This window comes from Sphaeramia orbicularis, chromosome 18, assembly GCF_902148855.1.
Source record: "Sphaeramia orbicularis chromosome 18, fSphaOr1.1, whole genome shotgun sequence".
Classification (NCBI taxonomy): Eukaryota; Metazoa; Chordata; class Actinopteri; order Kurtiformes; family Apogonidae; genus Sphaeramia; species Sphaeramia orbicularis.
Window position 1 is genome coordinate 38,120,084 of NC_043974.1, and position 20,496 is coordinate 38,140,579.

A 20,496-nucleotide genomic window follows, 5' to 3' on the forward strand; every position below is an offset into this window, starting at 1 on the left:
TCAGTGAGTTAAATATAAAAAAAAAAAAACCTTCTTTTTACTGAAGAAATGCAAAATAAACTGGAAAATTTTTAATAAACGGCGATAAATCACTTAAGAAAGGGTAAATATAGAGAAAAATTAATTTGCCAACTGCCACAAAATGGTTTTATGGTTTTTTATGGGATAATGTATAACCTCTGAGGCGTGGACACATTTTTATGAGTTTAGCTCCACAGAAAATTAATTTCATTCAGCAAAAAAGAATAAAAATAACAATCCTTATAGTTTCTAGAAGGCCTTTGTACTGATGTTTCTGCTTGGGCCCTGAAAATAATATAGGATCAAAACACAGTAATGTCCTATCAGAGAGTGAACTTTATTCATTGCCATTCAAACATTTATTTCAATAAAAAGTAGCTCCTTGTTTTGGATAATCCCTTATGGTCCAACTAAAGCAAAAATGAATTTAAAAGTAAAAATGTGGGTAATTTAGCAACACTAATCTGTCAAATATTCTCTAAAATGTCCCGTCAGAGTGATTTTGAAAAGAGTGTTTTGACCCTGGTGTGGAAATCTTGATAACCTTTGAATTTACTCTGAGATTTTATGAACATCTACACGATCAGTGAATTAAATATAGAAAAATGCCTGTTTTTTTACTGAAGAAACACAAAATAAACAGGATCATTTTATAATAAATGGCGATAAATCACTTAAGAAAGGGTAAATATAGAGAAAAATTCATTTGCGAACTGCCACAAAAGTCGCACTTTATGGGTCTTGATGGGATAATGTATAACCTCTGAAGCATGGACACATTTTTATGAGTTTAGCTCCACAGAAAATTAATTTCATTCAGCAAAAAAGAATAAAGATAACAATCCTTATAGTTTCTGGAGGGTCTTTAAACTGTTGTTTCTGCCTGGGCCCTGAAAATAATAAAGGATCACAACACAGTAATGTACCGTGAGAGAGTGAACTTTAATTGACTGCCATTTCAGTATTTATTTCAGTACAAAGTAGCTCCTTGTTTTGGATAATCCCTTATGGTCCAACTAAAGCAAAAATGAATTTAAAAGTAAAAATGTGGGTTATTTAGCAACACTTATCTGTCAAATTGTCTCTAAAATGTACCGTCAGAGTGATTTCAAATACAGTGTTTTGACCTTATTGTGGAAATATTGACGCATATCGTTGAAAATGTTATGTTTTGCAGCTCTGGTTTGTTACTGAAACTTCAGGAATTTCAAACTGATCAGCTGTTGACCTCTACCCTCAGACCTTGTCATGTCTGTTCCTGCACACAGGGCAGAATGACAAACCAGCTACTCAACCTTCACTGCATTTTGAGGTCACACACTACTTCACACATCTTTACTTTGTTAGAATAGCATCACTGAAGTATAATCCATAAACAGTTTTGTCAAATCTTTCATGCTTGTGATGTCCTTTACCCACTCTCGGGTGTCTCTGTTGCAAAGGACAAGTGTGCTCTGACTTCCTGCCAGGTTCGTCTAAGGTCTCAGTTTAGGTTTGTTAGACTAAGGCTGACTAGAGATGGCAGCTGTGGATAGGGTTCAGGTTGGGTTCAGGTTTCCTTATTGAAACAAGACACTCTGATGCCACAGTGAAGGAGCTGCTTTTCCATTCTGATTCTGATGTATTTGTGGTTTTGAACTCAATATGTTCATTTCTATCTTCTTCCACTTGGAGTTAACATATAAGAAGTATAAATAAAATACACTTAGTTTTTCTGTATTTATTCACCTAATGAGCTCCATCAGTGCATCTTTAACTCTTTATAGGGTACTCAAAATGTCAACCTTGGTTTGTTATTGGAGGACTGAACAAGACTTTATTACTTTTGTGAAATTTAAAAAAAAAAAAAAAAGGAAATTATTTTTATGTAGAATATCAAGGTCAATGAAGTTACCGTATTTGGTAAGTGGCAAAAAAAATAAATAAATAAATCCAAGAAGTATATATACATACAGTATATATATATATATATATATATATATATATATATATATATATATATATATATATATAAATACAAGAAAAACAGATGTAAGGTGAAAGGATCATGTATTTTTAACATTAGAACACCTCTTTTAGGACATTACAACAACATAAGCCAGTGTTTTTCAACCTTGGGGTCGGGACCTCACGTGGGGTCGTCTGGAATTCAAATGGGGTCGCCTGAAATTTCTAGTAATTAATAAAAATTACAAAAAAAAAAAAAAAATTACAAACAAAAATATATAGTGAGTTGACAGAAACAATCCCAATCCATAACAGACATGACAAACTGTGAGTCTGAAACTGAAGCACTGTGGTTCTGTTTATCTGTCAAATGTTCATTGTGATCAGTTTCAGATGCTGCAGCTCTTTCATAATTCATAGTTTGAGTTCTTGTTTGTTCAGTATTAATTGTCAGCCTTGGAAATCCAAGCTGGACTGACTGCACATATCCTGACCACGGGAAATAAAATTCTCACTGAGTAATCTCAGTAATCAGTAATCTACACCTGGCTTTTCTGCCTCCGTCCATAATAATATAAATTATATAGACTCAAAGTCGTCTAAAATTAACGTTTATTTGCAACATAGTATCGAAAACTATTACATGATCAAAAACAAATTAATTTTAGCAAAAAAAAGTCTATGGAATAGAATCTTTATTTTGTCAATGGTAGTTTGTTACACCAAAATTTGTCTTCTGCCTTTAACCCATCACTAGATCATGCATCACACACACTGCATGTTAGGAGCAGTGGGCTAGCCATGTCAGGTGCCTGTGGAGCAGATTGGGGAGGAGGGGTTAAGTGCCTTGCTCAAGGGCACATCAGCCAACAACTCTCTGCCAGTTCAGGAAATCGAACTGGCAACCCTGCAACCCTTTGGTCACAAGCCAACTCTCCAGCTAACTCTCCAGCCCTCTAGGCCACGGCTGCCCCCAAAAATAATCATTTGCCCGATAAAGGGTTTAAAGGGAGAATATGAATATGAATAAAAAGTGTGTATTTTTCCATCACATTGATCAGTATTGGTTTGAAAATTGTCAATACCAGCTGCTCACTGGTCTGGCTCTGCTACATTTCTTAATTTCAATATTTGGCCCAATTGAATTTGTAATTGTATATCCCTGCGGTAGAATGCCTGCATCAGTATGAATGACAAATGTATTTGTTGCATTCATCATGCCCATACCCTCTAACCCAGGGGTGTCAAACTCATTTTAGTTCAGGAGCCACATTCAGCTAAATTTGATCTGAAGTGGGCCGAACTAGTAAAATAATAACATAATAATATAGAAATAATGTCAACTCCAAACTTTTCTCTGTTTTAGAGCGAAAAAAATACATTTACATTATGAAATGGTTTACATCTACAAACCATCCTTTCAAAAGATGTGAATAACATGAACAAACTGAAAAAATAAATGTAATTTTAACAATATTGAGCCATAGTTTATCATTTACACATGTATATTATAACTTACAGATCACAGTGGATCTACAAATACACAAAACATTTAGTAACAGGCAGAATATTGTTCAAATTTTACTTATTTCTCTTAAGACATTTCAGGTTGTTCATATTTGTTCAGGTTATTCACATTTTTTGTAATAGTGTATATACATGAAAATATTTACATTTACAAAGAGAAAAATTTGGATTTGTCTTTATGTATATGTTATTATGATAGTATTTTACTGGTCCTGCCCACTTGAGATTGACATCTTCAGTGCAATTTTTGCATTTCACAAATTCATCCCAAGGGCCAGATAGGACCCTTTGGAGGGCCGGATTTGGCCCCCGGCCCACATGTTTGACACCTGTGTTCTAACTCTATCACAAATACAAGTACCATGACATGCTTAATTAAAAAAAAAAAAAAAAACGTATTATTTCATGTCTCACTGAGGTTTTAATGATTCAGCTCTGGACACGACACAGTGTGGAGGTGTGTGAGGTGATGTATTGACTTGGAGATATGTTCCCACCTGTGTAATCAATGCCCACACTATACACTGGGCTACAGCACTGACATGGCCACAGCGGAATTAATTAAAAAAGCCATTTATTCCATGTGTTTTCACCCAGCTCCCATCACAGAGTACCAGACGATTGCACTTTATTACAAATATTGCACTATTGTCATACAGGGGTTGGACAAAATAATGGAAACACCTTAAAAAAATCAACAAAATATAATTTAATATGGTGTAGGTCCGCCTTTTGCGGCAATTACAGCCTCAATTCTCCGAGGTATTGATTCATACAACTTGTGAATTGTTTCCAAAGGAATTTTAAGCCATTCTTCAGTTAGAATACCCTCCAACTCTTTTTGAGACGATGGCGGTGGAAATCGACGTCTTACTTGAATCTCTAAAACTGACCATAAATGCTCAATAATGTTGAGGTCTGGGGACTGTGCCGGCCATACGAGATGCTCAACTTCATTAGAATGTTCCTCATGCCATTCTTTAACAATTCTAGCTGTATGGATTGGGGCATTATCATCTTGAGGTGAAGGTGTTTCCATTATTTTGTCCAACCCCTGTACATGCTGCTGGGTTCAATCAAGCAGTAACACATGGACACATTTGGTGTTCAGCAGTCTCTATCATGTAATCAGAGTAACTTATATGCATGTATTATACATATTCAAGAAGGTATTTATAAGCACTTTAACATTATGGATAACAAAATTTGGAGAGATACAATTTTTAGGTGAAAAATGTCAAATTACTGCTCAGTAACACGTCAACTTGAAACGGACATCAATTTTTTAAGCTTTACACAAACATTCAAAACATGTTCTGGACAGAAGTTGATATCAAGTAAGACAAAACCTTTTAGATATTATGTTCAACTACACTGAAAATAAATTTTGGAGAAAAATATGGAAAAGTCTGTGTTTTATTGATGTGAGAATGTGGTAACATGTGGACAGGTTGCTATAGTAATGCTTTGACGACTCTTCATTGTATGCATCACCCAAAATGTTCACTTACGTTTTAAAACGACAAAGCAGATTTAATCACAATGCTTTATTTAATGTATTTAATACTAACACAGTGGTATTTACAACTTGTGGTGGTCCATACTGATATAGGTAAATTACAGAGAAAAAGTAATTTCTCGGTAACAGTTGAAATATGACCGGTGTGTGAATTCACAAACTTCATCATTCACAATTTTAATTTCTTAAAGTAATAGACAGTTTTTTATCTTTTTGTTGATTTAATGCAGCTTAGCAGAAGGTTTGGAACTTCTCCTGTACTGTGTAAGTGGTATTTTAACAAGGATAACAGTTCCATAAAATAGAGATCTTTAGCTAAAGCTGAGCCCACTTGATAGATAATGTGTGCAAACATACTTTTTTTTATGTTGATGTTCACTTTTGCTTGATCAGACCCTGCTGTTACTGTCATATCTGATGCTGTTCTGATCCTTTTTTCACCTCATAACCGTTACTGATTGTACTACTGCTGCTGTTGTACATAGGTTTATATATATACTTTATATTCTATTAAAGTTTATTCATTATACACAGGAAATCATTCCTGCCCGTGGCCATTAAAAACTGTTTAACATCACATTATAACCACATAATTATAATTACACACAACAATATTTTTACACACTTATTATGTATATTTCTTTAATTATCATATTGATAATATATTGTCTCAAACATATTGTACAAATTGTGGTTCTAATTTTATGTTTTAATATCATCCTGAGACCCAGGAAAGTGAAAGTTTTTGGCTTTTTTTTTTTTTTTTTTTACATTAAACAAATATCTTGATTAGAAACTGTATAATCCAACAGTTTTTTCAGATACATTTTTTAAAGTTATTTTCATTTATTTATTTATTAGTGGAATGTCCTTTGCAATGGACAGCATTTTTTAAGTGAAACTGTTAAAATGTTGTGCCCTACAGAGGACAAAATGCATTGCTGGATCTCAGGAGGTTAAGTATTTATTTATTTACATACTTTTTTTTTTCTGTTGTATTCATCATTTCTTTCCGGATACTTTTTTATTATACTTGAGCGACTTTAACACCCAAAAATTCCCTGTTGGGATTAATAAAGTATTCTGATTCCACCTATTTATTCTTATTCTGTTTTTACCTCCTTTAAAAAAAAAAAAAAAAAAAAAAAGTTTGCATGGCTTTTTAATGACAAGGTGAGAAAGAAGCAATATCTTAATTCTCGGTATGTTTTATGCATCTGGTGATTTGACAAAATAAAAAATCTTTGAATCTTTGAATCTTAAAGGGCCTCATGTCATACATTCACTGATGCTGGGGTGCAATTTAAATCCGAACTAAGGTAACATGAAGCTCCAGACTGTCACACTATCGACTCATGTGGGGTTGATTTACAGATACAAAGCACTTTATACACAGAAAAATGTAATATCATCTGCATCAGAGTACCATGAGGGCACTACTGTCCTCTACTGGTAACACTGGAAACTACAGCTGATTGAAGCAGCAACTGTTCTACTATAAAAGTTAATTAAATTTTGCATCATATCACTTTTTCCAGCTTAGGAACTCCTATATTTTGAGCAGGTAATAAACAAAAAAACATCAAAGAAAGTTACAGTGATGTTTTTTCACTTGATTGCCTCCTCTTCACCCACAACACACCCTCAGAATATTGTGGATTTAAATTAGTTTCAGTTATTTTAGTTACAGCAGGTGATCTTAGGCTGCCAACATTCCAACAAATGCAGCCCCAAATAAAAAAAAAAAAAGTCAAATATAAATTAAAAAAACAAAGATTTTAATGCATTGTAGACAGCATGAACAAAATATACTTTCTGTTTTGTCTGGTCAGCTTCATTCTATTTGTAAATGCACATCCATTCCTAACATTCAGGCTGCAACAAGTGGAGTTTATACTAATAATGAGATGAAATAATGAAGTTACAATGCGATTTTTAACAGGTGATGTGAACAGATGATTGTAATCCCCATTTAGTGCAAAAGCATCCAAGAATGGTTTAGTACTTTAGGAGCAAATATGAGTAAATGATCATTAGTTTGACAACAGATGTGTGAGGAAATCATTGTAATGTTTAAAAACAATATGCCTTATAATTTTCCATATTGTCCAAACTATTTCCTATTTGGAGTTGGAAATGGGTGAATTATAAAAGAATATTTCATTTTAGTTGATAAATTTATACATAGAGCATTCTTATACATAGAGCAGATTTCAATTTGTTCAATTTGTCAACGAATCACTTAGCAACAAAATGTAAACTAATACCAGACATTCAATAATATAAAGAATTTGAGCAGTTTTATGGATTTATTTATTTATCTATCACATATGGATGCATCTACTGTTTTCTATTTCTGTTTTAAAAGCATGAAAAGATGGTGCTGTTTTAGAAAACTGACATTTTCAAAACAGGCTCATTACTTTAATACATTTGAGGGAAATTATCCATTATTATAGTTTGTGTCACTGCAAACCTTCACAATATCAAGACAGACTTCAACCTAAATGGATGACACAAAAAAACACTGAGATCCCTTGGTGAGATTGTTGTAAAAGTGTAAAACACATCCAACACAAAAAATATAAAAACAAAAAAAACAAACATTAAAAAACTGGAAAGGGGCTAACGATTTAACCAGATGAAACAACAGTAACACACTGGGTATTCTTTAAAAATATGGGACTTTTTATTCAAAAAGCGAAAAGTATGTAAAAGTTGGTGTGGTCTTTTGCTGATATTGGAAACTGATGTACACAATGGAGTAATTTTCCTTATTTTCATTCAATATTTTTTATTTGAAGTTTGTTTAACCCATAAGGACCCAAACATCCACTGTCGACCAAAAGCATCTACTGATCTAAACTGTTGATCCATGAATCCTATCAATACATGTAAATAATTGGTGTAAAATACAGTTTGTCACCCTTTCATGGTCATCAGATATGACCCATTTGGATGTTCAGAAGCTCCGTAGTTACCGTGGAAACACTGTGATCTTCTACAAGATTGATTCACCAGTAAAACCCATGGAGTTGGATCAATGACAGTGGATAGAAATGGTTGGTTTATATTCAGTTCATGATATATTTTACTGAAAATGTCACTTTTTTTTTTTTTTTTTTTTTTTTTTTTTAATTTTCTCTGTTTTTAATGTAATAACCCTTAATTTAATCTGAGCTTTTCTGAACATCTACATAATCAGTCAATTAAACATAGAAAAATGGATGATTTTCACTGGGAAAAAAGGCAAAATTCAGAGGATAAAATTATAATACATGGTGATAAATCACTTAGGAAAGGTTAAATAGAGAGAAAATTTAATTTGAGAACTGCCACAAAAGTCACACTGGGTCCTTATGGGTTAATAGTCTTCACATTCTAAAAATAGTACATGAATTGCAGTTCACTTTGCACATAAACACATCATTAGCCTCATAGTATATTTGCCAAAGTCATATTTTTGGCTGAAGAAATATGTAACTTTTGTCATTCTTACTCTGAAAATACTCTACACTTATTCTTTTTATGTGAACATTCTTCTAATTTCTGGTCTAAAATTGAAAACTATATCATATCTAAAAGTAACATCCCAAAATGTAATTACATATTTTAAACATGATTTTCACAATTGAGAATTTGTTGTAAATTTGTTCATCTTATTTGGAAAATTTCATATACATCAAAACAAATATACTAAAACACACCCAAATTTTAAAATCTTCCAATTGGAATTTGAAAATTATATTATAATCTTTAGAATTTATCTATAAAAAAGAAAAAAAACAAAAAAAGCTCTAACACCTTGGCTGTTTATAAACAGTTCTTTAATATTGACTTAACTCTCTGTTGCATTTATTTATTTATATTTGTCAGATTTGTTATTTTTTATTTATTTATTTACTTTAAAAAAAATAAAAATAAAAAATACTATTTGTATATTATGCTTTGTATCTTTAAATCTATCCATTATTTTTCTTAAACTTATATGTTCAAATGTTTTTTCCCTTTTGACATCTTGTTGTTTGTTTAAATTTTTGTACTGTATATTCAAATGTTTTCAATAAAGTTGGAAAAAAAGAATAGAATAGAATAGAATAGTCTTTATTGTCATTGTAACATGAAACATGTACAAAGGAATTAAAAAGTGTTCACCAGTCAGTGCATAATAAAAACAACTACAACAACACAGGCACAAACATCACAATAGTAAATAAATAATTATAAATAAAGAAAAAAAAAAAAGAAAAAAGAAAGTTTTAATCTTCCAAAAAAAAAAAAAAAAAAAAAAAAGTCATATTTTTGGCTAAATTGTAATATCTACATAAAATTAATCAGTAGTATTAGGAGAGTAAAGTTAAGCCTGAATCTTATCATTTTTGTTGTAGTAGTATCTATGACTGTACTAAAGAAAAGTGTGTGGACTTTGCCTCCACTTTCCCCCCATAAATCTTATCTTTTGGTAGTATAATTTAAAAAAAAAACAAAAACAAAAACAAAAAAAAAACTACATTTCCCAGCATCCTTTGTGAGCTCCAGTTTGACAACCAGCCAATCCGCGCCATGACAGCCCGGCACGTGACGTAGAGTAAGTTCCTGCTGTGGTTTGAGGGAAACAGATCGACATTCAACCACGGGAGTAAACGCACTTTGCGGGTAAGTTAAAACATTTGACCGCGATGAGGCTACTTGAGTTCATCTTAAATGTCTTTCGGAGGGTTTTACTCACGGTTCCTGTGCAAACCGGGGGACAATTCGCCCACATTTCGGCCGTTAATAAGCGGTTCTACCGTCTAGGCCTCCGCTATTTCCTGGTGCAACTCCACAGCTGTGCCCATTGGAATGGCCAAGTTGGAAAAGTTCAGTTTGGGGCTTATAGGGCAGCTTTTGTTGTTCTCAGCTTCGTTTGGAGCCCTTAAGTGTAGCTACTCGGACTCCTCTAACACAAACACTACACCGGTTTGGACGGAGTATATACTGCCGGTAGCATAAGGCGACCATTTGGCTTTGTGTTCATGCCTCAGAGCTGAATGCCCACACCGCAAACTTCTCCATAGCTGTCAGTGTTGGCGGTGGAAAATACCAAACCACACTGGAGAACCGAGTGTGTTGTGTTAACTGCTATCACTGAAACATCCCACAGTCTATTTTCATGCGCTAAACCTACTGTACATGGTCTACTGTCCGTGTATTTGGCAGATGTGTGGCATATTCTGTGCTGTCAGTCTTTATTTACAGTATTGGACAGGAAACTATTTTAGAGGTAGTTCTGTAGCAAGTGTGTTTTAGAGTATATATACTAAACTTAATGTCAACCTGGTTACTAACCCACTGTTGTGTTTTAGTCTGGTTTTTGTCTTCTTGTAATGTATGCAAAGCTGCTGAATACTTGAATTTCCCTTGAGATCAATAAAGTATCTATCTATCTATCTATCTATCTATCTATCTATCTATCTATCTATCTATCTATCTATCTATCTATCTATCTATCTAGTTTCATTTCGTTTGTTTATTTAGACGGGGACAATGCAGATTATACATTAACCTTAAACTAGTGCTAATTTCCACCTGTAGTCCCTGGACAGGCTGATGTTATCATTAAAAAAACAGACATTAATAAAAACTAAAACATAAAAAATGCATATTTATAACTCCTTTTGTATATCATTAAAAAAACAGACATTAATATTAATAAAAACTAAAACATTAAAAAACAGTTTTAAAAAAATGCATATTTAAAACGCCATCTGTATAAAATATTCATTCACATCCAATCATTCACTCTTATTCATCCCACTGCAGTCTGTCACACACACTCTGAGCATGTTTACATTACATTACATTATGCCTTGGTTTGGTTTGAGAGTAGCTGTTTTTTCACCATGCAGGAGAATGTGTGATAGTTTATAATTGTTAGTAGTTCTGTTGGTAATGTGTTCCACTGTCACATTGCCACACATGAGAATGCTGAATTTGCAAATATTGTTTTGTGTCTTGGAATCCTGCACTCTCCGCGTGCTGTTGATCGAGTAGTATCTATCTATCTATCTATCTATCTATCTATCTATCTATCTATCTATCTATCTATCTATCTATCTATCTATCTATCTATCTACCTACCTACCTACCTACCTACCTACCTACCTACCTACCTACCTACCTACCTACCTACCTACCTGGTCTAAGTAGGGGTGTGTATTGGCAAGAATCTGGCGATACCATACAAATCACGATACTAGGACTAGGGCTGAACGATATGGACAAAATTTCATATCTCGATATTCGTGCCAGATATCTCAATATCAATATGATACGATATGACTATGGGTTTGGTGAAAACCAAGCATTTTTCAGAAAAATACAAACATCATAATACAAAACAATGTGGAAAGTGCAGTTTTATTTATAGGAACTCACTGCCAGTCATCAACATTAACATAAAGTACGAATAAATGAAATTTGTTGTGACTTCCAGAGCTGTACATGCAGGGCGAGCGCGGGGGAAATCTATATCGTTTATATCGTTGCTTTTTCGATATCAATATCTTGAATGTTCATATCTAGATATCGATACGATAACGATATATCTTTCAGCCCTAACTAGGTCCATGATACAATATATCGCGATATCCTTCTGAGACCCAGCAATGCATTTTTGTCCTCTGTAGGGGACAAAACTTTCACAGCTTTGTTGAAAAAAAAAAAAAAAAACAACCAAAAAACAAAAACACTGAATTCAACATGTCCCAATACTTTTGTCTATATACTGGATGACTTAGGTAATAACACTACGAGGCTAACGATATGTTTTAAGACATTTCAACATGTACAAACCTACTGTAGCTGTTGGGTTGTTCCATTCTTGTGAAGTAGGAATTATGTTTTGATTGTTGTTCCCAGCTGAATAGATTGCAGTGCTCATAAATGAAAATATTAATCTGAGTTATCACTGTCCACTGCAAAGGACATTCCATAAAATTTTTTAAAAATGCTTCTGAAAAAACTGGTGCATCATGTTGTTTCCTATAAAGGCAATTATTTAATGTTAAAAAAAAAAAAAAAAAAAAAAAAAAAAAGCCAGAACCTGTACTTTCCTGGGTCTCAGGAGGATATATCACGATACTGTTAACAAGGCAATATTTATTGCTTGTTTTGTTTCTTCTTCTAAGAGAATATTTCCTGGAAAAATTTAATTCTACTCAGAAATATGCACAAATATTAGACACACTTTTATTTTCGTTCAGAAGAGGATTTAAAACCATATCACAAAACTTTCCTTTGTAAAAACAAAAAAAAACCCCCAAAAAACCAAAATTGAATCACAAGCACAAAACACACACAAATAAACAAAATTATATTTTACATACATTACAGTTTAAGATCCAGCTCAAATGTTCATATTCTATTAGTTGTGAATAGAATGCATAGTGGACAGTCCGTGAATCATCTAATATCATAACATTATTTTAATGCAAGGAGCTAACATCTGCCTCTCTCAGACAGTAAAAAGTGATTTTAGGATGATTGAAATAACCATTATTTAACAAAACAGTGTTATCAGTTTTAAAAAAAACTACATGCATGACCTGCAATATCACAATACTTCTGTTTCACTACAAACAACAGCAAAATACCATGTGAATATAGAAATAAAAGAGCTTGCAGGATTCTCCAAAAAATATACACATAAAAAAACAAAACATGAACCTCCGTCATCTGCATTTAAATAAATACTTAAAAATATCGATGTAGTATCGTGAAATGAAATATCGCGATATATTGCGGAAGCGATATTTTCTTACATCCCTGAGTCTAAGTGGACGTGCTTTGTTGTAATGCTGTTTATCATTGGATCATACTATTTTGTGTCTGCAGCTCATGTACAGGTCACTGGGTCAGGGTTGGATTTAACAAAGTGTAGTTTGTGTGTTTTGGCCTTGAGATCTGGTGCTTTTCTCTGCACGATTATGAAGGTGAAGGGTGCATGTGTTGTGCTTGGCTGTCAACATTTTGCAGACTGTTGCTGCTTTGAGTTACTGCACCCAATCACTGTATTGGAACCACATCTGCAGGGCCTAGCTATACCACTGACAGATTTATAGTTGTCATGTACTAGATTTAGGCTATGGCAGCTGCAATGGAGTACTTGGATTATTGCTGAGTTTAATGGTTTTGTCCATGAAATGTCCACAACCATGCCTTTCATTCAACTATTTCTCCTGCTGCTAAACCTTCTACTTTTTCATTTTGAGAGCTGATGGCCGTACTAATAGAAACCAGGGCTGTCAACATCAGGACATTTTGGTTTACAATTTTTTTTTTAGTAACCCATAGAGACCCAAACACAAACCATCTACAGATATAAACTGTTTAATACTTGTTAATCCACTAATCCTAACAATCCATGTAAATAATTGGTATAAAATACAGTTTGGCATCTTTTTATGGTCATCAGATATGACCCATTTGGATGTTCAGAGGCTCCGTAGTTACCGTGGAAACACTGTCATCTTCTACAACATTGATTCACCAGTAAAACCCATGGAGTTGGATCAGTGACAGTGAATCGATACACTGGGTTTATGTTCAGTAAGCAATACCTGTGCTGGAGAAGTAAGTTTTTCTTAATTTTTCTTTGTTTTGATAAAATTAGCTTTGAATTTACTTTGAGTTTTCATTAACATCTACATGATCTGTGAATTAAATATGGAACATACATGATTTACACACAAAAAAAATGCAAAATTCAGAGGATAATATTATATTTTAAAAAAGTGAAGATAAATCAGTTAAGAAAGGTAGAATGAGAGAAAAATTTGTTTGGGAACTGACGCAAAAGTAGCACTGGGTCTTTATGGGTTAATAGCCATTTTTTGTTAAATCTGTGTACAACCCCAATTCTAGTGAAGTTAGGATGTTGTGTAAAACAAATAAAAACCGAATACAATGATTGAATTGAATACATTACTATTAGCTACAAGATATTAAATGTTCAGGCTGATACACTTCTTTTCTTTTCTTTTCTCTTTTTTTTTTTTTTTTTTTGCAAATATTCACTTAATTTGAATTTGATACCTGCAACACTATCCTATGGTTACCACTGTATTTCATTACCTTTCTTTTTAACAACCCTCAGTAAGCATTTGGGAACTGAGGACACTAATTGCTGAAGCTTTGTAGGTGGAATTCTTTGCCATTCTTGCTTGATGTACCTCTTCAGTTGCTCAACAGTCCAGAGTCTGCATATATTGCTTTTCATAATGTGCGACACATTTTTAGTGGGGCAGGTCTGGATTGCAGGCAGATTGCCAGTCTAGGACCCACACTCTTTTACTACAAAGCCACGCTGTCTTCACATGATTTCCAAAAACAATTTGACATGTGGGCTTGTCAGACCACAGCAACAGCATTTCTACTCTGCGTCAGTCCGTCTCAGATGAGCTTTGGCCCAGAGAAGCTGGTGGAGTTTCTGGGTATTGTTGGCATATGTCTTTTGCTTTGCATGATAGAGTTTTAACTCGTACTTGTAGAGGTAGAGACGAACTGTGTTAACTGACAACGGTCTTCCGAAGTACTCTTGAGCCCAGGGGCTAATATCCTTAACAGAATGTCGTCTGTTTTAATGCATTGCCGCCTGAGGGATCCAAGGTCAAGGGCAGTGTAGGTTTTCATCATTTCCTCTTAAGTGTAAAGTCTTCTCTGAATCTTTGGATGATATTATGGACTGTAGATGATAAGATCCATAAATTCCTTGCGATTGTACATTGAGAAACATTGTTCTTAATCTTTTGGATCATTTACTCACACAGTTGTTCACAAAGTGGTGAGTTATGCCCCATTCTTGCATGTGAATGACTGAGCCTTTTGGGGATACTCCTTTAATGCCCAAATACAGCCTATTCACAATGGACTGATGGAATGTTCCAAACAGGTGTTTTTAGAATAGAATAGAACGTCTTTATTGTCATCGTACAGGTACAACAAAATTAAAAAAGTGCAATCATCCTAGGTGCTATAAAAAAGTATAAATAATGTATATAAAAGGGTATAAAAACTAAAATATAAAAGAAAAACCCTGACGGCATAAATATCTAAAAAAAAGAAAAGAAAAAAAAGCAGCATAAAAAAATGCTAGTAGAAGTATAAAGGACACATAAAACATCATCATATACTCTGGACAACATTCAGCATTCCACACAATTAATTAATGTCCAGCAGTATTCAGTGCAATTATGTCCCTGGGATAAAAACTGTTTTTTAGACGGTTTGTGCTTTGAGCATTCCATAACTTTCCAAGTCTTTTGTTGCCCCTGTCCCAGTTTTTTTGGAATGTGTTGCAGGCATTGAATTCAATATGAGTGAAAATTTCCTAAAAGAGACAAAGTTTATCAGTTTGAAAATTAAATATCTTGTCTTTGTAATGTATTCAATTGAATATGTCTGTTTTTATTTACGTTTTAAACAACGTTCCAGCTTCACTGAAATTGGAGTCGTAATAGAAGTTAAAAAAAAATTCATGCTTTCCTGCAAATTTCTAAACTCAATTCTTACAAGTGTTAAACTGACGAACATGTGCAATTGATATGATTTAAACAGTCACAAGAATTTGTCTCCTGTCTTACTACTGTGTATGTTGAAACGACAACAACACCCGAGCTGTAACTACATGTTGAAAATGGCAGGATTTGACAAAGATTTGCATCAGTCAGTCAGGAAAGTCTGCCTGGTTCCATGTGGTCTGTAATTTTATTTTATGAGGGATTTAGACATTTTAATGACAGGGCTCACTTCTCTACATGCAAAGGTTCCACCAAAACAACTTCTCCCTTTACGCTGTTCTGTGAAGGTGCCTTTGCTGCATCCTTTACTTAGCACCACCCATGACAAGAGTGACTGCTGTAAAGAAATACAAACAGACCAAATACCGCCCCTACCCCCCACAGATTACTGTGCTAGACTGTTCTTCAAAGTGTTAAGGTGGTATTGAGATAAAACTGGATCAAAAAATCTGGAGGAGAGCAGATATGTGTCATTAAAAGCACTAGCAAAGCTCAAATTCTACATTTTCAGCCAGTCCATGGATTTCCCACCTGTATCTGTCTGGTGCTGTCAGCCTCTTTACCTTCCCACTGGTGTACAGGGTGTGTACATTCCATGTCCCGGTGATGGTGTCGTCCTTGGGGGAGACTGATTCTAGTGTCCCAGTAATATACTTATAGCCCCCACCCTGGGATAAGTCAATAGGCAGCGCAGCCATTATTGATCTTGTTCCAGGCCTTGACCGATCCGGTATGTAAATGGATGACTGTTGATCTATCACGTCTGCTGGTCAGAACCGTTAACAGTGGTCAGGGTTCATAGGGGTGCTTGAAATCCTTGAAAATGCTTGAATTACGATGTTGTGTTTTCAAGGACTGAAAAGTGCTTGAATTTTAGTTTAAGTGCTTGCAATTCTAACTCTGTGATGTGATTAATTTATTTATTTTTAATGTTAACTCAAGCCAAAGCTACTTACAGAGGGGCGATACATTTTGAAAAATAAAACTTTATGTCAAAAAAGAAAATTACCAGGTGTTCTCAGGTCGACTCCAGGTAAATTTTTTTATCTTAATTTTTGGCTCAGTGTGAATGTGCCTGAAGAATGCCAACTATCTTCCCTTTTGTTGGATAAAACATTGTGTTCTCCTTTAATTTTAAAATTTTTGCTATCATGAAACATAATTACCTCCGCCAAGTAGGTTATGTTTTCATCGAGGTTTGTTTGTTTTTCTGTTAGCAAGATAACTCAAAAAGTTATGGACGGATTTTGATGAAATGTTCAAGAAATGTTGATACTGGCACAAGAAACAAATGATTAAATGTTGGTAGTGATCAGGGGGTGGATTTTTTGTTTGTTTGTCTGTCTGTTAGCAAGATAACTCAAAAAGTTATGGAAAGATTTTGATTAAATTTTCTGTAAATGTTAATACTAGCACAAGGAACTAATGATTACATTTTTGAGGTGATCGGGGGGGTATGGGGGACTGATCTGCCTTGGTGGAGGTCTGCGCTCTCTGAATGCTTTTGTAGTTTTAGATGTTTATAGCATAATACAGTATACATCCTTGTGATTAAAAGTGGAAAAAAATTATCATGAGTAGCCTAATGCTGCGTTTCCACTGCATGGAACCAGCTCGACTCGGCTCGACTTGACCTGGATACCAGATACTATTCCTGAGACCGTTTCCATTACAGGATACTACCGACTTTACAGTACCTGGACGTCATAGCTATGCAGCACGTTACTTCTGTGTTGTCTGCTCAGAGAATTAATGATAAATTCGCTCGTCGCATGTTGTCACGTCAAACTCATGCTGAATTTTTACGTCGGCTACGGCCACCAAAGAGTGACTCTCCTGACTGAATGGTGTAGTTTTGCGGGCTGTTATCATGTGGATTCACCTATATTTACTGTCAACTTCCGCATCTGTTTTTTGGAAAACGGCGGGTCACAGAGACAACTCTGACCAATCAGCGGTCTGCAGTGTTTACACGTCACGTTTTAGTATCTGGTCCCCAGTCTTGGAACCTCGGCAGAGGTGATACCAAAAAACTAGTACCGGGTACCAGATTCCAGGTCCTTTTTTGTAATGGAAATGCAGAAAGGCTGAGTCGAGTCGAGCCGAGCTGAGCCGGTACCATGTAGTGGTTCCTGTAGGTATGTATTTTACCTCAGTGATAAGATGCTGTGCTGGAAAAATTTAAAAATTACCCTTAAACGTGCTGGAATTTGATCTTGAAAAATGTGTATGAACCGTGAGGGGTGTGGCCATAGATATTCTGCTACTTGGAGGCAAAGACGAGGGCTGAGTGTTGGTGAGGACCAGTTAGGGATCAACCAGGTGTGTCGCCCAAGCCATACAGCTGTGACCCTATCACCATCTAAGGTTCCTCCTTTCCTTTACACAGCCCACACACCACCGCCCACACCTACACACCCACTTTCTTTAATAGCAGTCATAATTTGCATTCACCTAACACACACACACACAGAGCTTTATTTGTCCCTGTTCGTCTCATTTTCCACAAAACCTTTTCTTTCCCCAGACTATAATTAAATGTGTTTCTCTGAACCAAAGCTACACCCTGCTGCCACAGACTTTCATTGAAAAAGGAAGCAGATACCGCTCAGAGTTTCATTTACTAATATGAGCAGTGCTTTAGTTTCTCTGCTCCTTAAATGGTCTGCAGCAGTCTGACAAACCATGAGACTGACATGTTGTACAGGACTGCTAGGGCCATACTAAGACCTCAGCAGGGTTTCCCATCGTCATCTACCCATGTTCCTTCCTGTTCATTTGAGGCAGCTTCAGCATGTGAAGTGTTTTCCAGAGAAAGTTGTATGTTTGTTTCACTTCCCTCTGCTCGGTTTTATTTATACTAACTCTCACTTGCTCACATGTGTACTTTGTCCCTCTCTCTCCTTTTCCAAACGCTCTCCGTGAATCAGACACATTCTTCATGGCACATATGTCACTTTAAAATCACCGCTATTTGGGATGGGATATTTGACAATCTTCTGTCAAGGAGGATCTTCATTTGTCATCTGATGAGCTTTCTACAGAGCATTGCATCATTAAATAACACCACTGTCCAAAAGTTCCTTCTCCACTTACATTCCATTTTCAGTTGAAACGGGCCAATCGCCAGCTTAGCAAGTCTATTTAAGTGTAAAGAGAAGTGTAAAAATAATGTTGGCTCATTATTTAACAGTGGGGATGCATATTGGACATCTGTGTGCACAGCCTATACACAGATTTCCATGTACAACACTCAAGTTACTTTACTGCAGTAATCCTTATTAGGGTATTCCTTTGGTTTAGAGGGGGTTTAGAGGGCTGAGGTGCTGTTTGTGAATGTTAATTTCACCATATTTTCACCCATTATCTGCTCCATTATTTTTGAATGAAATCTGCTTGGTGTAGTTATATTCAAAAATGGATTTACTGTATATTCATATAAGCATTTTTACAAAGTTTGTGGAGGAGTTCGGTACACAAACTAGGCATTTTATGAGTCCTCTTTTAAGAAAATGTTACGTTTTTCAGTAACAGTAGCCTATTAAATTAAAAAACAGCATTGTGGACCATATAGAAATTTACAGTAGATAAACAATACTGCGTACAATTCAGAAAGCTTAACAAACTTTCTAAAGATGTCAACAGGATCTCAGTAAAGTCTGAGTTAGTACTGAAACATCATCAGATGTACAAGAAGCAGGTGTGGTTTAGGAACTATCCAAAAAGTATAAAGCAGCAGGAAAAGGAATATCCTCCTGAGACCCAGCAGTGTGTTTTTGTCCTCTGTAGGGGACAAAAGTTTGACTTAAAAATGCTGTCCATTGCAAAGGGAATTCCATTAAAAAATAAATAAAAACTAGAAAAGCACTCAGAGAGTGCAGACCTCTGCCAAGGCAGATCAGCCCCCCCCCCAGCTCACTACCAAAATTTAATAATTTGTTCCTTGTGCCAGTATCAACATTTCCTGAACATTTCATTAAAATCTGTCCATAATGTTTTGAGTTATCTTGCTAACAGACAAACAGACAAACCCTGACGAAAACATAACCTCCACCGTTCCTTGGCAGAGGTAATAATTTTAAGAATGTATCTGAAAAAACTGTTGCATTATGCAGTTTCCAATCAAGACAGTTGTTTTCTGTAAAAAGCTAAAATTTTCACTCTCCTGGGTCTCAGGAGGATATGACCAAACATTTAATGTAGCCATTATCCAAAGTGCTTTAACTTTTTTAACATAACATTGTCTTTCTTTCACGTACTGCAAATTTTTAAATGCATACTCATTTTAATTTATTTTTGACATTCAGGATCACTGATTCCGGTTTAAATAAAACTGTGTTAACTGTATAGCATTGTCATGAGTAATTATTTGATAAAGAAAGATAAGTAAATGAAAGTTAATTCACTGGGATTCAATCACGTGTGAGCAGGAGTGGAATTACGATGGGTCTGTGAGGCTGAGGCTTATATATATATATTTTTTTGGCCTATGGCAGCTATCTACCGCTAAAAACAACAAGGCAGCAGTTACATGAACTAGATATATCCTCACAGAATTTTTTTTTCATATAAAGATTATTTAAATATTTGAACATTTTAACCGTTCCGTAGTATGTATTCTACATTATTATGAATTCCCATTATTGTATTTTTTCCCGAGTGACCATAAAGCCAAATGTGGTCGAAACCTTCCTAGTAGCCACTGGTTTTCCATTCAGAGGACTGTCTGTGTTGTCCTGCACTGCACATGCTCTATTAATGTTATTTTCATTCACTTACGTTGTGATACATGTCAGGTGCTGGGGGTTGTTTCCATGACTACAGTGGCGTGACAGCTGTAGTAATGTCTGTCACTCAACTGTAGTGATCCCCCCCCCACCAATGCACCAAACACTGTTTACTTACCTTACCTTCACGTGGCTA

The 20,496-nt window shown here is 35.0% G+C and overlaps 1 protein-coding gene across 2 annotated transcripts in view; it reads left to right on the forward strand.

Moving 5' to 3' along the window:
• The first annotated feature begins 9,591 nt into the window (after nt 1–9,591).
• mtm1 (myotubularin 1) overlaps nt 9,592–20,496 on the forward strand; it is a 30,763-nt gene continuing 19,858 nt past the window's right edge. For both annotated transcript variants that reach the window (XM_030162076.1, XM_030162077.1), the window contains exon 1: nt 9,592–9,670. The gene's annotated coding sequence lies outside the window, so the exon portion shown is untranslated. The remainder of the gene's footprint in view (nt 9,671–20,496) is intronic.